Source organism: Protopterus annectens, chromosome 8.part0, assembly GCF_019279795.1.
Source record: "Protopterus annectens isolate FY-2018-M chromosome 8.part0, PAN1.0, whole genome shotgun sequence".
Lineage (NCBI taxonomy): Eukaryota > Metazoa > Chordata > Ceratodontiformes > Protopteridae > Protopterus > Protopterus annectens.
This window is the reverse complement of record NC_056741.1, coordinates 1262866973-1262885691: the sequence shown is the minus strand read 5'-3', so window position 1 is coordinate 1262885691 and position 18719 is coordinate 1262866973.

Genomic DNA, 18719 nt, shown 5'->3' with positions numbered 1-18719 from the left:
ACACTAAAGACCATGCTATAGGCACTTGCAGACAAATTTAAGAGGGAGTGGGACAAATATTTTCCCCATCTGTTGTTTGCTTACAGAGAGATGCCTCATGAATCCATAGGTTTTTCACCCTTTATGTTTCTGGATGGGCATAGAGTGAGGGGACCTCTAGATTTGATTCGCAATGAGTGGGAGGGTGAGTATGAATCCCACAAGGAGTCTGTTGTGGCATATGTCCTAAACCTCAGGACAAGGCTCAGGGAACTCATGGACTTGGCCCAGGAGAACCTGGCAGAAGCCCAACAGCAGAAAAAGGTCTGGTATGATAGGAATGTTTGAGGTACAGAGTATGCTGTGGGGCAGCAGGTTAGGCTTCTCATGCCAGTCAGACACAACAAGCTGCAGGCAGCTTGGGTGCAAGCCTACAAAGTGGTATAGAAGGTCAGTGATTTTAACTACATGGTAAAACTGCTAGACAGGTGGCAGGAGAGAAAATTGTACCATGTGAACATCATGAAACCTTACCATGATAGGGAGGCCCTTTTGCTAAGTATTTGCAGTAGAAGGCAGGGGACGTCTGAGGGGGATCTATGGCTACAGGGAGCCAGCCAGCAAAATACCAAGTTACTATGGTGGAGCCTAGGGTTGCAGGCATATGATATGATATTGCAGCCCTGCACTGGGGTCAGCAATGCAAAGGCAACTGGGATCTCAAGACAGGGTATGGGGTAATGTATTCCTAAATAGGCTCATCCCTCACAAGCAAAGTTTGTCAAGGGTCACTTGAAAAACTAGCTTGAGTCTTCGAGGGGGGAAGAAGTGTGACAAAGGGAATTACTGTCAGCACAGCTAGCTAGAACTTTGTAGATAATTATATGTCATTTGTGAATATCAACATGATTTATATAAGATGCTTGTGTTACAACTGTATTAGAGCTATATGTCATGTGTATATCAAACTGGTTTGTACAGATGTGTATTAAAAAGTTATTTTATAAAGTGCTTGTGCTTATTCATCACAATAAACAAAACATGTTGGAGGGATAGGTTCCTGACCCAGAGACTCCCCAGACTCTGGAATAGATTGCCCATACATGTCAAACAGAGTGCCTCTTTGGACCTCTTCAAGAGGAACCTTGACGATTGGATGGGAGAAAGGAAATTCACCCCAGGGATCACGTCAGTCGCCCTGCTAGACAGGGGTCCAGGAAAGTAAATAATGTGGGAAGAAATATTCAGGGAATTGTTATGGCTAGGCTTGTATAGGCCCTAGGGCTGATAGCCTAGTACTAACCTATGAACCTATGAAATGTAACCACAGTGTGCCCTACTGGAATAGAACAGAAAATGTACATGTACTATTGTAACTGTTTATACGTATATATTTTAACAGTAGAAACTGGAATACAGCAGGTTAAATTCAGAAAAATAGCTGAAATTAAATTACTTTATGGATATGCAATAAAAGATGGTAGCTTTCAGTTTCAAGGCAGCAAGAGACACAATGTCTGTACTAGGGAGCTTTCTGTATTGTCTTTAGGGTGAAATAATTTCTAGTCTTGAAATGTGGAAGAATGTAATTGTTTTATGACTTCCAGCATCTGCCAAAGATCTGAGGTTGATGTATTTTTCACAGGTAGATGTTAAATATTGCCACGTTTCAAGTAGTGGGGGTTCCCCTGGGAACTAGAGTCAGATGACAAGACATGATCACATTCTGCAAGCTATCCCATCACTAATATTTGAGATATTAACTTCAGAAGTCTCTTAGAGAGTCAAGGCATTCTGTATTCTGTCTTGGACCTAACAAGGACCATTCATCACAACATCTGCCATGCTCTATAAGTAAGTTTTTAGGGTATAGTAACTCTCTGAGATACAATGAGGAATATAGTAGATTTTAGTTTAGATATTTTTCTTTATTTACTTGAGGCTGTCCTTCAGTGTTGTTTTAAATATTGCCTATGATTTTGAATTCTGATGTCACTGTGAATATATACTATTTTCTTGTTCTTTTATTATTTATTATTAAATATGTTTAAACCTTTTATTGTGGCTGATCTGTATAGAGATATATACATTTTGAGAGTACTTGCATATTTATTTGGTGACAGTGTGTGGGCCACTCCTAATAGCCTTGCTGTTGGTCAAACTACCATATGTATTAATATTAATATTACACAGTAAGACTGGGAAACCTTTGTTAAGGGCCTTAAAGTAACTATAAGGAGTTGATTGGGAAGAAGGGAGCATAGCTAGTAAACCTGTGCCAGCCTCTTCCAGGTGTGTGCATGTGTAAATCAAACTTCAAAGAGTGTGTGTGTGTGTCAGCTACTTGGGCAAGGACACAAAGCACTGTTTGGACATGCTGGCATGTCTTGGCTTGGTTACTCAGCTACGATCTCAACTTTATAGCTGTTCCAGTGGGGAGTCTTATTAGAGATCTGGAGAAAGTGGGAGAAACCAGCCCCAGACTGACTGTGGCCTCTGTGTGCTTTTAAGGGAAATTGCACTTGATGCAGAGTGCTGCATCTGGAAATACTGTGTGTGTGTACCTGTTATCCTCCCAGTGCACATCCCCCACTATTTGCAGTGGTGAGGATTGAAGTTCCTTGATTACTGGTCCAGTGGTGGGTCATCACATACGTATCTTAGATAGTGCTTGGTAGTTAGTGGAGTAAAATAGCCTGGGAATCATTTTTTGATGGGAGAACTTTGAATAGATAGGAAATTCTTGCCAATTAAGCCTTTTCTAAAGGCTTTGCAATGACAAGAATGGGAGAATACACCAACAACAAAGCATGAGATTCTATTGGAAGCAAGCTCAGGTTTGTGTGATAATTTTTGCGAGTTAATGCACAAGAAGCATACTGCAGGCTATATAGCAGGAAAGCACAGCTTTAGATGTCCTAGTAGAGGCACTCACACCAATTTTGGCTCCTTATAGCAATGCAAGCCTCTGGTTAATTTTTGTAATGATGGACTTGATATAGATGCCAAACCTGAGTTGATTGTCCAAGGTAAGCTTATGAATTTCACAGCTTGAATAATCGTGTAGTCCATGGAGGTAATATTCAAGTTTTAAGTAACAGAAGAACAGACTGGCATGTACACAAATATATGCATTTTGGTTTGTGCACATTTATGTAAAAACCCACACTGGAAGTTCAGGCTTGAACAGAGTTAAATCCATGCAGAGCTACCATTTGTACTGGAGAAAGAGATGAACCCAAACTGAACAGTACTGAGTGATCTACATAGGTTCATAGGTTCATAGGTTCATACTAGGCTATCTGCCCTGGGGCAATTATAAGCCTAGCCCGATTCTGTATGGCTTACGCCACCCCTTGATTTGAGTATACTGTGCCCTTTTTAAGGTTTAGTTTACTGTGCCTCTGTCCAATAGTGACACGGGAGTAATCCCCGGGACAAACCTACGATCCCCCATCCACCTATCGAGATTCTTCTTGAAGAGATTCAGTGAGGTGCTCTGCCTCACATGAACTGGAATTCTATTCCAGAGCGAAGGGAGCCTCTGGGTTATGAACCTGTCCCTCCAGCAAGTTCTATTTATTTCTGTGCTGAGGTTCAAGTCCCTCGAGCATGTGGCTCTAAGGGATTTAGATTTACTGAGGTGGAGCATGTCCATTAATTCTGGATTTGACATAGCTTTGTATGTCAGGCATAGATTGCCTCGAAGTAGGCAGTATGCAACTGAGTAGAGCTGGAGTTTTTTTAACTGAGCAGCATATGGCATCTGTTTGAGACCCTTGATCCTCTTGGTGAGATACTTTTGGGGTCTTTCTAATTGCTGCAGGTGTCAGGTAAGGTACATCCCAAAAGGGGCATTGTATTCTATGATGGGCCTGATGAGGGATGAATAAAGGGGCACGATTACCTCTCTTGATCTAGATGTGAAACCCTTCGTGATGAGGTGGGCTATGTAGAAGGTCTTTCTAACCACTTTGGCAATGTGGTTTTCAAAGGAGAGATTGCTATCAACTTGGGTCCCCAGGTCCCTAATAACTTTCTCTGTACTTAATGGGTTTCCACCTATGTGGTAATTTGTGGGCACATTGTTTTGCCAAAGGGTATGACTATACATTTTGGCATTTAGCTTTAAACCATGGTGCTGGCACCAGTTATCTGTCTCTGTGAGACCTTTTTGAAGGATGTTTGTGTCAGCTGGAGAGTTGTTTATGGCGCCCAGTTTGCAGTCGTCTGCGAACTTGGTGAGCCATAGTCCTCCCACGTTTGCCTGTACCTCGGAAAAGTATATACCGAACAAGAGTGGTCCCAGGACAGAACCCTGTGGGATGCCACTTGTGACCGGTTTCGAGTCGGACATGGCTCCAGCAACTCTCACTCTGTGGGTTCCGTCTTTGAGCCAGTTTGTGACCCATCTTGTGACATAGGGGTTTATATTTAAGCTGGATAGCTTATCTATGATGCCTGAGTGGGGTATTGTGTCAAATGCCTTTGCAAGGTCCAGATGGGCTGTGTGGACTACCTTCCCTTCATCTATGGCTTTGGTGACTGTTTCGAAGAAGTCAACCAGGTTCAAAAGGCAGGATCTGCCCTTGACAAAGCCGAACTGGGTAGGATCTAGTGTCTGTAGGTCTCCAATGTCTTTGTTTATGAGCTCCATGATGATCCTCTCCATAGCCTTGCAGACTAAGCTAGTCAGGCTTATGGGGCGATAGTTTCCTGGGTCCGTAGAGGCTCCACCTTTGTGGAGTGGGACCACTGTTGCTGTACACCATTCTGTGGGCACATATCCTGTAGTGAGGCTGAGATTGTATAGCTGTTTTATTTGAGGGATTAGTTCCTCTTAGAGTTCATGTAGGATGCAACCTGGGATGCCGTCTGGCCCCATGGAAGCAGTGTTTTTTGCTTTAGAGAGGGCAGCCTTCACCTGAGCATCAGAGATGTTTGGGAGGCAGCCCTCTGCCGGGATAGATACTTGCTCTTTTGGGGGGGAGGGGGTGGAGAAGTTTGCACTGAACCTGTCTGCCAGGATATTGGCGATGTCTGTGGGTTCAGTGTATTTTTTGTCGTTTAGAATCAACTCAGAACAAGTCTGGGAGTTGCATCCCAGGTTTCTAACATAACTGAAAAAAGCCTTATGATTGTCTTTGGTGTCCTGTGTCTGAAAAAATCTAAAAGCATTACTGTTTCCATGTCATTCAGAAAAATAGAAAAGAAAAGTGGGCAAGTAAAGAGCTTCTACAACTCCCAAAGGGACTGGAAGGGGGGGTGGTGAGATGCCATTTCATGGTCTAAGATCTGCCTTCAGGACAGCTGCTGAACCATGGGGTCATATTAGCACATGGTGTAGTGGTTGACAGCTTCCTTAGAAGGAATTTGTGTTTGACATAATTAAATGCCTCACTTAGGTTGAAGAGCAAAGTAGTAGCAACACATCCACTGTTAAGTCCAAATGTATGTATCCTTTATGTGTAGGAAAACCTTGTCAGCTTCATGGCAGAATATAATCCATACAAAGCTTTAAATTAGAAGATGTGAACATTTTCAAACAAGGACATAGAATGGCAATATATTGATAGTTACTGGGTTCAGTTAAAAGAGAACGTCCTGTAAATGGATTATTATTGCTGTCTTCTACAGTTTATGATCAAACCATTCGAACATACATCAGTTTATCAAAAAACTATCAGAAAGACCTAGCAAAGCTAGAGACTTCCGTGTGCAATACCTTAAACTTCCTGTGGTGAAGGCACATGGGATTTATGCAAATAACCACTTAAGGATGGATCCCTTTCAGAAGCTCAAAGTTTCAAAACTTCAAACTTCAAAAGAACGAGACCATAAGCTCGCAGTTTTGAAACTTCAAATCTTTTGAATTGAGATCGCTATACAGCACTGAATGGGAAATTTACCATTTTCTTCGCTGCAGAATGATCTCAGAGTCGGTATATTTATTTAGCAGGGAGTGTGGGGGGTGCAGGGGGGCTTACCCCCCCTGCAAGAACATAAAAATTAAAAATGGTGTTTTTATTTTTTTATTACATTTTCGAAGTTTCAAAGTTTTGATCTTATAGTCTCGGATGTTTGAAGTTTGAAGTTTTGAAACTTTGAGCTTCTGGTGTAGCTCTCACTTAAAGACATACCAGTGCTTCATCTAGTTATATTTAAATCAGTGGACCAGTTACACTACCACTGTTATTTATACTGTCTGTTTATTATTGTCATTACAATTAGAAAACAATATCTTTATTTTCTACTACAAATATTATCAAAGGGGTCACAACTGGTCCTGCAGCAGCCCCCTCCTTTGATAATTTGGTGCTGAGATGGTGGGATACCCATATTTTGACTAAGGTTATCCTATTCCAGAATGTAATCTTTTATTTTATGTGAGTTTTGTGGATGATCTTTTTCTTTACCCTTAGGGGATGTTAGATGAATATAATATATTTGTGAAAGAGTTGAATGGGACTTATTTTCTCTTACAATCTTCAGTTGGTATCGTAGGTAACTCTGTAAACATTTTAGATATAGAAATGACGCTGGATAGTGAAGCTAAAAGAACAGGAAAAATACTTTTCTCAATAGTTACTTACATTTCAGCAGCAATCATTATTTATTTATGCAGAAAAATGTACCAAGGGGGCAAACGATTCATGAATCCAGATTAATTACTAATGATGACAATTTGTTAAGCGAAGTTTAGGTTATTGTGAGATTATATGAAGAGAAGGGGTATGGCTCTATTTTTTTAACTGGTTTGCTTAAGAAATAAAAGTGAAAATAAGTGACAAATTTCCACCCATTTTTCTTAAACGGATAGGCTTTAACACTAAGAAAGAAAGGAACATAGCATAAATTATTTCTTTTTAGAGATAACTTTAGACAGTTCTAGTATCATGAGAAATATTTTTGACAACTGGAGTATTCTACAGGAAAATTCAGAATTAATTAATTAATTTTTATATTGACAAGTCATTTTATTGACAGCTCATTTTATCGACGATTCATTTTATCTAACATGTCTCAGAAAAAATACACCAAAAAAAGAAATATTCTTGAGTGGATTAAGCCCCCCTCCCACAGGCCCCATGTGAGGGAATTCCTCCCCCTTACTTAAATATACTAACTCAATGATCACACAACTAACTACAGAGAAAAGAGAAAACACTACACATAGTGAATCACAGAGACCATAGTTAACTTTGTCTGTGGTCTTTTTGGTGTATGTTCCCTTTGTGAGACATGTTGGATAAAATGAGTTGTTGATAAAATGTTGCTGATATATTGTATTTAGATAAAATGTGTAATAGATGAATTTACATATACCTGTTTATAATATATGCTTCCACAGAGAGATACTTTTAGAACATATGGGCTGATGTGTGACTGCTATTCATATAACACCCTATGTATCTTTTCCTTTACTATGCCTCATATAATGCCAGCTCATACTATCAGAACTGCTTTTCTGAAATCTTTAAGTGGGCCAATCAAGTTGAACCAAGCTTAGGCCAAGATCCATTCTGTTAGCCATGTGCATTTCCCAGTGTTGTTGTGCATGATGACTGTCTTAAAAGGTGGTGAGTTCAGTATTGTGGCATGCATGTTTAATCAGGATATGGTCTGGGATGAAGAAGAGCTACAGAAAAAAATGGGTCAACTGGTATTAAATAATCTACCATATGAAGGAATATTACCCATGAAAAACTCCTGCTATTGTGACAGGATCTAGCAGTAGGCGTCCATATTTCTGCATCTTCTAGGTACAAATAGAAAATGGCACAATACAAATAAAACTTGACTGGTCCTGAGGGAACAGACTTGGACTGCAAAATTCACCCCAGCACAGCAGCCAGAGCCTCAATAGAGCATCTAAGCGTAATCAAACAGCTTTGTATGCTGCAGTCTGAACTTTTCCACGAAGATGGCAGTGTGTTTACAGCTCAGTGTGGTCCATCTGCCTAATGCCCCGACCCCCCCCCCCACACACACACACAGCTTGCATTTTTCCCTTTGCTTGCTACTGCCTATCAAGGCTTGATCAGGTGGGGTATTACAAATCCCGCGATGGGTTAATGATCACATTCACAAGCATACAATATGCATCAGACTGCACTCCTGACTGGCAGAATTGCACTTACCATGCACTGTTAGACTGAGGTTTTGCACATCAGATATTGAACTATTTACTCTGACTTCCACATGGTATGAGCCTGTGTCAGACAGGTTCACATTATCAAGTCTTAACGTTCCATTGGCAGGAAACAGTTCTGCTCTTCCCAGGTATGATGATTCATAAATCACTGCACTGCCATTGTAACGTGCCACAGTTTCATTAGAGTGTGTCCATATAATGTATACAATTCTGTCAGTATTGTGGTTAATTAGGAGTAGTGCAGACATTCCAACTCCAACATTTATGGAATGATTTGGAACGATGATGTTGAGAGCATGTACCTGCACTGAATAAAACACACAAATCATTAGTACAACAGTACACTAGGTCACGACAAATGTAGCACAATTATTTTTATTATACCATGCAGTATGCTGCATGTCTTGAGCCCAAGTAAGCTATACCTAAAAATTTTCCTTACAATGTTCATACAGCCAGCATTGAAGCTTCATAACAACTGGAGAGGCTACTGGTTTATCAGTTTCCCTGTTTTAGCAGCTTGATGAAAAAGATAGTTCTAACTCCATAGCTCATTCACATTTCCCCATCTAACCTTCCCCTTCCCTCCTTGCCATCTGTTATTTTTTATTTCCCGGTGTTCTTCTTTTACTGAGAGACATATAGTGCTATGAACTTTTCAGTCTCAGTCTTTTTCAATAACCTGTATGTATAGTTTTGTGTGTGTGTGTGTGTGTGTGTGTGTGTGTGTGTGTGTGTGTGTGTGTGTGTGTGTGTGTGTGTGTGTGTGTGTGTGTGTGTGTGTGTGTGCGCGTGTGTATATTTATCAACTGTTCCTAACAGTAGACCACCAGATCATGGGTGTGATAAAACATGCATACAATACACTGTGGAGATATTTTTATCTACACTCTTACTGCATCATCAACATCTTATATACACCTTTGGCACATCCTCAGAGCTGCAGAAAATCCCTTAAACTCACCATAGAAGTTTGAGATGAATTTATCAGCCAGTAGATTTGCTTTATGACCCTGATCAGTGACGGTGGTACAGTTCATCACCAGTGCAGCACTTTCCTGCTGTGTGTTACCTTTAAATCTGTGGACTTAGATGAAAAAGGCCTTGTGATTTTCCTTAGCCTTCAAGGCTATTCTGACCTCATAACTGGCATTGCTGGACTTAATTAGACCGCTTAGTTTCTTGTTTAGTTGTATAAGAGAACAGTTGTCCTTAAGGGAGTTGATCTTCCTGATTTTGGCCATGATTTTTTTTATTTTTTTTTTTATTATATACTCTGTTCTTGCGAGGATTCCACCAGTGAGGTTTGCTTTTGGTGCTTATTTTGGGTTTAATTCTGGTAGGAATGACTGCCTCTATGCAGCCGTGCACGTTTGTATAGGGGCTCTGTAAATAATTCTGCATAGGTAGCTGTGGTCTTGGAGTTAGGGAGAGCATTGTGTTTTGACAAACTGTCACTTAATAGGATGTAGTTTGCCATAGAATAGTTCCTGTTATCGGTTTAGATGAGTTTTCCATGTTGATTTTTACTTCAAAGGAGACAGCTTTGTGATCCAATCTCACTAGTGAGGATATGACCACGGGGGTTTGGGGGTTGCAATAAAGTCCAGGAAATGATATGCCTGTGAGTTTGAGGCAGTGTAAGTTTCCCAGTCTATAGAGGGGTAGTTAAAGTCACCCATGAATAGGTTGTTTGGCTGGATGCTTAACACCTCTAATAGACTCTATGGGCACAGGTTTGAACTGTAGCTAGTCATGATGTGGTGCAGGACCTTATTTATGGTGACCTGTATGTGAATGAGCTCCGTGGTATCATTCAATTTAACCAACCTGGAGGTATGTTTATTGCTAATGTGGATCGAGACACCTCCACCTTTGGCCCAAGTTTATGCTGTTGTTCTAAATGTGTGGAAGGCACTGTAGCCTTGCACTGCCAGCGTACTTTCTACAGCTTTAAACCAAATGTCGGTCACAGCACTGATGTCTACATTCTCCATACTGAGGAGATATTGAAGAGTGCTATTTAAGTAGAATATCCTTAATTTCTACAGAAAGGGAATGCAGGGTATTGTGTTATTTCTCTTCAAGAATGGGAATTACATTTCATCTGATACATATCACATGATTGCCAGTGTTTCAACACTGACAAGATATTGACGCAAACTCACTTTGTGTCTCTCATCACTACATTATAGGCCTACAGAGTTATATTCCAGGTGTGGCCTGTAGGTTAGCATATAAAATTAGTAGTGGTGTGATGTTGCAAGATCATAACCCTCAAGTAGTATTTTAAGTTTTTATTTTCCCTTTGGCCTTTAAAGAGGCATGCTGTTTTACTATTCTAACTGTGCTGTATCTGTTATTTGTATAGTTAGATACAGATAAATGTCATATCTTCATTTTCATTTTGACTGATACTCATCAACGTTTTGATAGAGAGTTATTTAAATAGATGTAATGACTCAGGGGTGGGAAAATACTCCAGTATTAGTCCTTGTATGCATTTCTGATTGCATTATAGGGGGAGAGATATCACAGTGCTAAAAATGGTACAAATATGGGCAGCCAGAATGAGGAGAAAATATAGTATGACATATGAGGATGTTAATTGACTTCAACTTTCCTCACTAGAAAAGAGGAAAGACAACAGGAATATCATATGGTGCAGAAGTCACAAAAATGTAAAATGTGATGGGACCTCCTTAGTAAGGAAGGGCAAAATAGCCAAAAGGGGTTATGACTAGCATCGGGGTTTTGGCAGGTGATAGCAGTTACTAGATTCTAGGTGGCAGAAGCTAAGGCAGTTGATGTTTTTAAAGCACTTTAGTATTCCTGGAAGAGTGGGTCAGCCGACTTTGACTAACTTTAACAAACCAAGAAAACTATATATAGATTCATAATTTTCTTCTGCTAGTTTATGTACCGAAGTGTAAACTAAAGGCCATATATTATTGAACTATTTCCCGTGTTTCGTCTGCAGTATGTTGTTGCTGATTTCAAAAGTAAAGCAATACTATATTTAGTTTTTTTTCACTAAGCACTTTGTCAGAGAAGACACAAAACAATATTTTTGTAGTTTTAGCTCATGGTCACACAGCAAGGCAAATGTGCAAGTGATTCTTGTCAATTCACTGATGGTAATCTCAGTGAGTGCTGTTACTGTGAATTCATATAGCAAAAAAAAAAATCAATTTCAGTAATAAAAACAAGGAAGTTTTTGCAGGGGGAGGCAAGTCTCTCCAGCACCCCCATGTGAGGAGAGACCACCAACGTATATATATTAACGCCTTGATCACAAAACAATGGGGAAAAGAACAACCTCAATAACTGATAAAAGTATTTTTCACTGATATTGATATACAGTTTTGCCCTTGCAGATATGGGTGTCAAACAATCAACTGGCTCCTCTCTGTGTGACACATTCCTAGGTCTTTTTCCTGTAAGATCCTTATTGCCATCCTAGGAGTTGTGGATGACCCACATTAATCTTGCAGTGGAGTTGTAATCCCTGTTCTGACACTTCTAGTAGGGTGGGAGCCCACCTGCTCCATTATAGTTACAAGGATGTGACACTGGAATTACTGACAACTTACTGTCCACTGCAACACCTTTGTCCACAATTGTACAAGTGGCACCAGAAAAGTCTAGCAACCATCAAACATGAAATATTGGAGCTGAGCACTGTATTCCTCTTTTGCATACATTTAGCCCAACAAAGGAGCTGTCTGTAAGGGATGACTGATTAGATCTTTAGGGATCAACTGATTAATTAATAATCACATTTTGTGTACCACTGCAGGATGTCCAGATTGAATGGTGGTGATCAGGAGTGAAAAGGTACCACAATGTGCTGGACTTTTAATTATCTGTGGCCTATACTGGGGCTGTTGGTCCTCAAAGTAATGAAATTTTGAGGCTGAGTAAGGTTCCCCACCATTCACAGGGACTTCTTAAGGTAGCTTATAGGGTGATTTTGTTAATAGTCAAAAACCCTTTAGTTTCTGTATGGGAAAGATAGAATATTAACCTTAAGGGTCTCTGCTTCCCAGGAATTGGAAGTTTTTGCTCTGGAAATCCCAGCATGGGAAACTAGATCTTATCTGTAGTATTTTGTATTGTATGGCAGAACATTCCTGTGTTTGTCTTCAGACTGTTGGAGGTGTCCGAAGGTTGGGTTGGTAGACTGCTGGCAAGTATTCATGAATTGTGTTACAATTATATTTTTCTGAAGCTAAAATGCTAATGGAAAGTCTCTGGCTGGACATGATCATTTGGAGTTTGGACCTGTTTCTACTGTGCATCTTTTCTTTATTTTGGGGATGGGCCAAGACTGTGCTTACTTTATTGTGTACTGTTCATGTAGCAGCTAAAGACACCATTACTAAAACATGAAAGAGCAGATTCTTCCACAGTCAGGAAATTGTACCAAATGATATGTATAAGATGATATGTGAAACTGAGATGATTATGAATAGGTTGGACTTAGGAAACCTGGTGGTTAACAGCTGGTGCCCATGGACAGCTATCTCATACCAACTGTTCAATGGGTCAGACTAATGTTTAGCTCATGTTTAAATTATGGTCAAGGTATCCATGAAGATTATTTAGTCATTTGATATCACCTGGGGAGAGAACAGTGCAGAACTACCCCCTCCCCTTTCCTGTCATTTTCTAATTACCTGGTAATTCTTTAATTGGCCTATTAGGACAATTGAGCCAGATGTCTAAATAACTTTATGTTATTATGTTATTGAGATTTGGATGTTAAATGTATAAGCCAAAATCTTTGAAACTGTATATGAAACTTTAATAAAGTTATTTGGTGAGGTAAAAGATGCAAATGGTGTAGGAGTAAAGACCAAGAAACTTTCACTGTATGTTTATCTAAGCTGCAAAAATCCATGTCCTTCTTATGCCTCTCAGCAAGCAGGAATGGCAGGCATGGTACAGGGCTCAGCTACATGCCAGTGAAGACAACCTTTAAAATGAAATCAAAGAAGACTTCTCCCAACATATGATAACTCCAAGGACTTCTACTGCCGGAGTACCCACTCCAAGGATGGAGCCACTATAAGCAGGTTTGTAGGGTAATATGTGGAAAACCTTTTTCTGCGAGGTTATGTCTACTATAATCAATACATGATGAAAACTATTGGTGCATAGGAAAGTCCAAATAGTATCACCTTGTATTAGAAGTGAGGCCCAACTAGGGTGAGTTGAAGGAATTTCCTATGAATACCTCGGAAACTAATGCGCCATAATTCATCCATCCTTTAAGAGACAAGGGCAACCTGGTCTCTTACTGGACAAAATACAGGTGCCCAGTAGCAGTAGGGTCATGTGCCCTTGGGGAATCACCATATGGAATGTAATGTGTCAGATGTGATCTTATATGTTCATAGCTAAGTACAAGGCTAGTTGTACTTGAAGGCCATTTTAAGCCTAGCTAATTTCCCCTTTGGCACTTGAATTAACCTATACCATTTGGTGTAAGATTGGACATACACATCCCATGGTCCTTGCGTTACCCTATACAGTTTGGTGTTAGATTGGCCTTACACATCCCATGGTCCTTGAGTTACCCTATACAGTTTGGTGTTAGATTGGCCTTACACATCCCATGGTCCTTGAGTTACCCTATACAGTTTGGTGTTAGATTGGCCTTAGACATCCCATGGTCCTTGAGTTACCCTATACAGTTTGGTGTTAGATTGGCCTTACACATCCCATGGTCCTTGAGTTACCCTATACAGTTTGGTGTTAGACTGGCCTTACACATCCCATGGTCCTTGAGTTACCCTATACAGTTTGGTGTTAGATTGGCCTTGCAAATCCTGTGATTGAAAATTATTATCCGTAATGAGAATAACTTGGATCAATACCAAAGATAAAGTGAGGTGATCCCATACATGGGATAAAGCATTTAGGAGATGAATCTGTCCATTAGTAGTACGGTGGCAGTCCTGCAGTACATTTTTTATTTCCCATCCATAGACCAAGTTGCACTTGAATGTGGACAGGGATGAGCTTTGTTTAACATGGATGGGGAGTCTGTTCCAGAGCAGTGGTATCATCTGCAAGATATAACTCTCCCTCCAAACTATTCTGTTGAAGTTGCAGAAGAAGTTTAGATCTCTAGACTGAGTATTTCCTGATGCTAGCTGACTTGCTGATGTGCAGTAGGTCCATCTGTATTGGGTCAGAGGATGCCTTGTATGCTAGACACAGGTCATCTCTTATCAGTCTCTAGAATACCGAGTATATGTAACAAGGCTTTCAGTCAGTCCATGTAGGAGAAATTGTTTAGGCCTTGTATCCTTTTAGTAAGTTATCTCTGTGGGCATTCCAGTTGTTGAATGTGATTGGATGGATACATGCCAAAGATGCATTGCACTCAGTGATTGGCATTTAGTTTCAGGCCATGATTTGGCACCAGTTATTTATCTGGGACAAAGCTTTCTGCAGCATTACTAAGTCACTTGGAAATTCAATGACTGCTCCTAGCTTGCAGTCATCTGCAAACATATTTAGCCAAGACCCTTTGGTACTGACTTTTACTACAAAGAAGTAGAACCAAACTGGAGAGGACTCAGCACTAAATGCTGAGGATCATCTGGTGACTGGTCTCTTTGTGGAGAATGGATGCAGGAGACCAAAATAGGGGAGACTATCTGTTTGCCAATTAGCAATCCAGCTGGTGACATAGGAATTTATTTCTAGTTTATTTATCTTTTCTACTGTACCTGAACGGAGGACTGTGTCATAAGCTTTAGCCAAGTTGAAGCATGTGGTGTGTACCATTTTACCTTCATCCATTGCTTTAGTGACTGTTTCTTAAAAGTCCACCTGGTTAAGTAAGCAAGCCTTTGAATCCAAACTACGAAGGGTCCAGTGTCTGGAGTTCCCTATGTCCTTATTGATTAGTTCCATAATAAGTCTTTCCATGGCTGTGTGTAGGAGTAGAGTCAGGTTTATGGATCTGTAATTGTCTAGGTCTGTGGAAGGTCATCCCTTATGCAGGGGAATGACTATAGCTGTTCCCCATTCACTTTATACAAAACCCGTATGGAAGCTGAGATTGAAAAGTGCTGTTAAGGGGGTGGTTAAATCATGCTTCATGCGTCATTCTATTTAAGATGCATCCAAGGATATTGTCATGACCCACTAACGTAGTATTTTTAGATATGGATAGTGCATTTAGGACTTGGTCTTGTGAGATAGTTAGAGGCAAGTTTGTTTCAGGTATATCCTGTTGAGAGATGGAGGAGATAGATTGGTAAAGTTAGAGCTGAATTTGTCTGCTATGTCTTCAGCTTCAGTGTAGGTAGCATTATTCACAATCAGCTCAAAACATGGCTGCATTGTGCTTCTGAGGTTAGGAGCATAACTAAAAAAGGCATTGTGACTGTCTTTGGTTTAGGTAGCTATTTTAGCTTATTTTAACCTCAAACCTGGTTTTGCTAGATTTTTATTAAGCTTGTGAATTTTTTGTTTACTTGTATAATGAAATCTCTGTCATTCTTATAATTCTGGGAATTGCTCTTCTTACTTTTGGTCAAAATTCTTTTCATTTTATTGTAAAGCATGTTAATATTATGGTTCCACCACATAGATTTCTTTCTGGAGTTTTTCTTGTGCTTGTTTCTAAAGGGTACAGCTGCATCTACACTGTTAGTTGGAAAAAAAAAAATTTTCTTTTAGATGAGAACTTATTTTTTATCAGTTTTAACATGTTCTGGTTAATTATCAAAGCTATTTTAGAGATCAGAGATTGTTTTGCTTTTACATTTTTCATTTATGGGACATTCCATCTTCGCAATCAGGCTGCACTCTCAAAAATTAGTTAATCTGTTTGTTATCTACCTCGATTTAAGTGATCTGAAAAATTAAAGTATTTTTAGATGACAAGTAATTTTGTCAAAATCAATTTAAAACCATTTGTAGCACATAGCATTCTTCTCAGATTTACAAGAACTAAATGATCAGAATAGTTCCAAACTAAGCATAATGTACTTGCGACAAAGAATACCCACTAACAACGATGCTGCTGGGGCAGTTTTAATGGCCTGCAGTCACAGATAACAACTGGTGCTCAGTAAAACTACCATGCTGACTGGCTTGTATGCACTCAGTCAATACTGTGCAATCATTAGAGACAACTTTGTTTTTGAAGTTTGACTAATTGCAACCTCCAGAATGTTGTCATTGGTATTAATCAGTAAGCTGCCACTAGATGTGATGCTGTGATGCTCATCACTGAACACAGATGATCTGTGTACTAAACCTGCTGTCACAGAATGGCAGGTGTGTTTTGCTGTTGGGAGATACCTGTACTGACTTATGTTCAAAAGTGTCGCTTGCACAAATATACAAATCAGTATATGGGGGGGGGGGGGGCACTGTGGTGCAGAGGTTAAGGTTGTCACCTCAAAGCAAGAGGTTCTCTGGCTCAATTCTCGTCTGGGTGCCTTATGTGTGGAGTCTACATGTCCTCCCTGTGGTTGCATGGGTTTCCTCTAGGTGCTCTGGTTTCCTCCCACATTCCAAAAACATGCAGTAGGTGGATTGGACAGTCTAAATTGGCTGCAGGTGCAAGTTTGTGTGTGTGAGTGAGTAGTATGGATGATCTACCGCAGCAGGTTTAGCCACCCAGCGGTGTAGACCTTGGCTCAAGATGATTGTCACTGTTGAAGTGACACCCCGACCCCATGTACAAATATGAGAAAAAGGGGGTGAGGATGGATGGATGGATGGATAGATGAATGGATGGATATTGATATCAAATAGGAAGATATAGACTACACTTTAGAAATATGTTTTGGCTGAAAAGAATATTGGCAAGCTATAATTTTGGGATATAACAAGTAATAAATATCACTAATCAGCAGAGTGATGAAGAGACATTTGCACTGCATGGATCATTGATACATAATTAAAAATGTTATTTGGTTCTAATGAATTGTTTTACTTTAATAAATGTAACTTGAAGACATTTTGGTTTCATTTAATTCTTTTCCTTTAATATGTACAGCTTGATGGTATGAGAAAATGGGAAAATGTAATATGAATTTGTAAATAATGGGGAATCTACAAGGTCCAACAATGTGTTGTCTTTCATATGAAGAGACGTATGGAAACCCAGAGAACAGAATCTGAAAATGCAGAGATTGCTCAAATAAAATTTGGGGTTGAAATGTGCCTCCCAAAGACATCCCAACAGATGCATGGCTCATATGACGAATGGCAGTTGGCGAAGAGGTTTAAGACTTTGACCTGTACTTTAGTGATACAGAATAGTCAGTGAGACGGTCAATTTTCCAGTCCTGTTATTTCCAGTAAAGTCCCTTTTCTTGTCTTGTTGCAACCTTCTAGGCTGTTGTTTTAATGTACTATTTTCTAAGGACAGGTATACAGTGCTTAATGGTTAGCAGCTGCAAATCAACGTGAGCCCTTAATTTGATTTCAGCTTGAGTGATGGGCATATGGAATGATGTTCTAGGGTAATGTATTCAAATGTCAAAAAATGTTTAAAATTTGAACTGGATAATTGCTTTAGGAAGCAAATAAGTACAGTACACAGTATGCCATTATTGAACTTGTAAATTGTTTAAACAAGGTTTTTACAACACGGTTGCTATTTGCACTTCCATACATAATAACCCTACTAAAAATAGTCCTCTGTATGGTTCTTTTCAGTTATCAGCTTTTTATTTTTCTACTCATGATTCCTGTTCCTCAGTATCTTACTACCCTTCCTTGCTACGTTTTCGTATTGTTTGCTTATACTTAGGTCCTGTTATATGACGTGCCCGTGTTCCATTCTGCTCTGCTGCACTTTTCTTTCAGTTGCATACTGTTTTCTATGGCTATTCCATGTCATAAGCATGAATTTGCATTTTTGCAGTGAATTTAAGTTTCTGTGTTTTTGACCATTTCCACAATTGTGCAAAGTCCATTTTCATCCTTTCTACAGTTTTTTTGTGGATTAAGCTGTTGCATGTCATAGTTAAAGCTTTTCTCTCCTGATCTCCTCTGAAAAGTATTTTTTGACTAAACCCATTCAAACAAACTCACTAAACAAAAACAAAATAAATAAAAATAAATTGTTGTCAAGTAAATAAAACAGTATGTTTTTTTTCTCCAGCATAGGATAAAATAGCTATGAAAATGAAAGAGCAAAAGAACATCACCCTACAAACTGAAAAAAAGGAATACTTACCAGAAGAGTGAAAAACAGTAAAACAGAACATATGCCAAACTATAAAAACTAAACCAAAGCAGCATAAAAGTAGTCAGTGGCTGCCATATAATTAATATCCTGTCTAAAGAAAAATAAAGAAATGGAAACCTCATGAGGCAATTACTTCACAATAAATAAAAGAAATTTACCTAGAACCAGACACATGAAAATAAATAACTTGGACAATCTGAGTACTAGACGACCTTTCAAGCCTAAACATTAATTTATTTTGACTATCCACTTTACACAGTTCATAGATATGGGGAAACTGGAGCTTAGCCTGCTACTCATTGGGCAGAAGGCAGAGAAGCTAATGCCAGATGAGATGTCAGTCTATTGCATGAC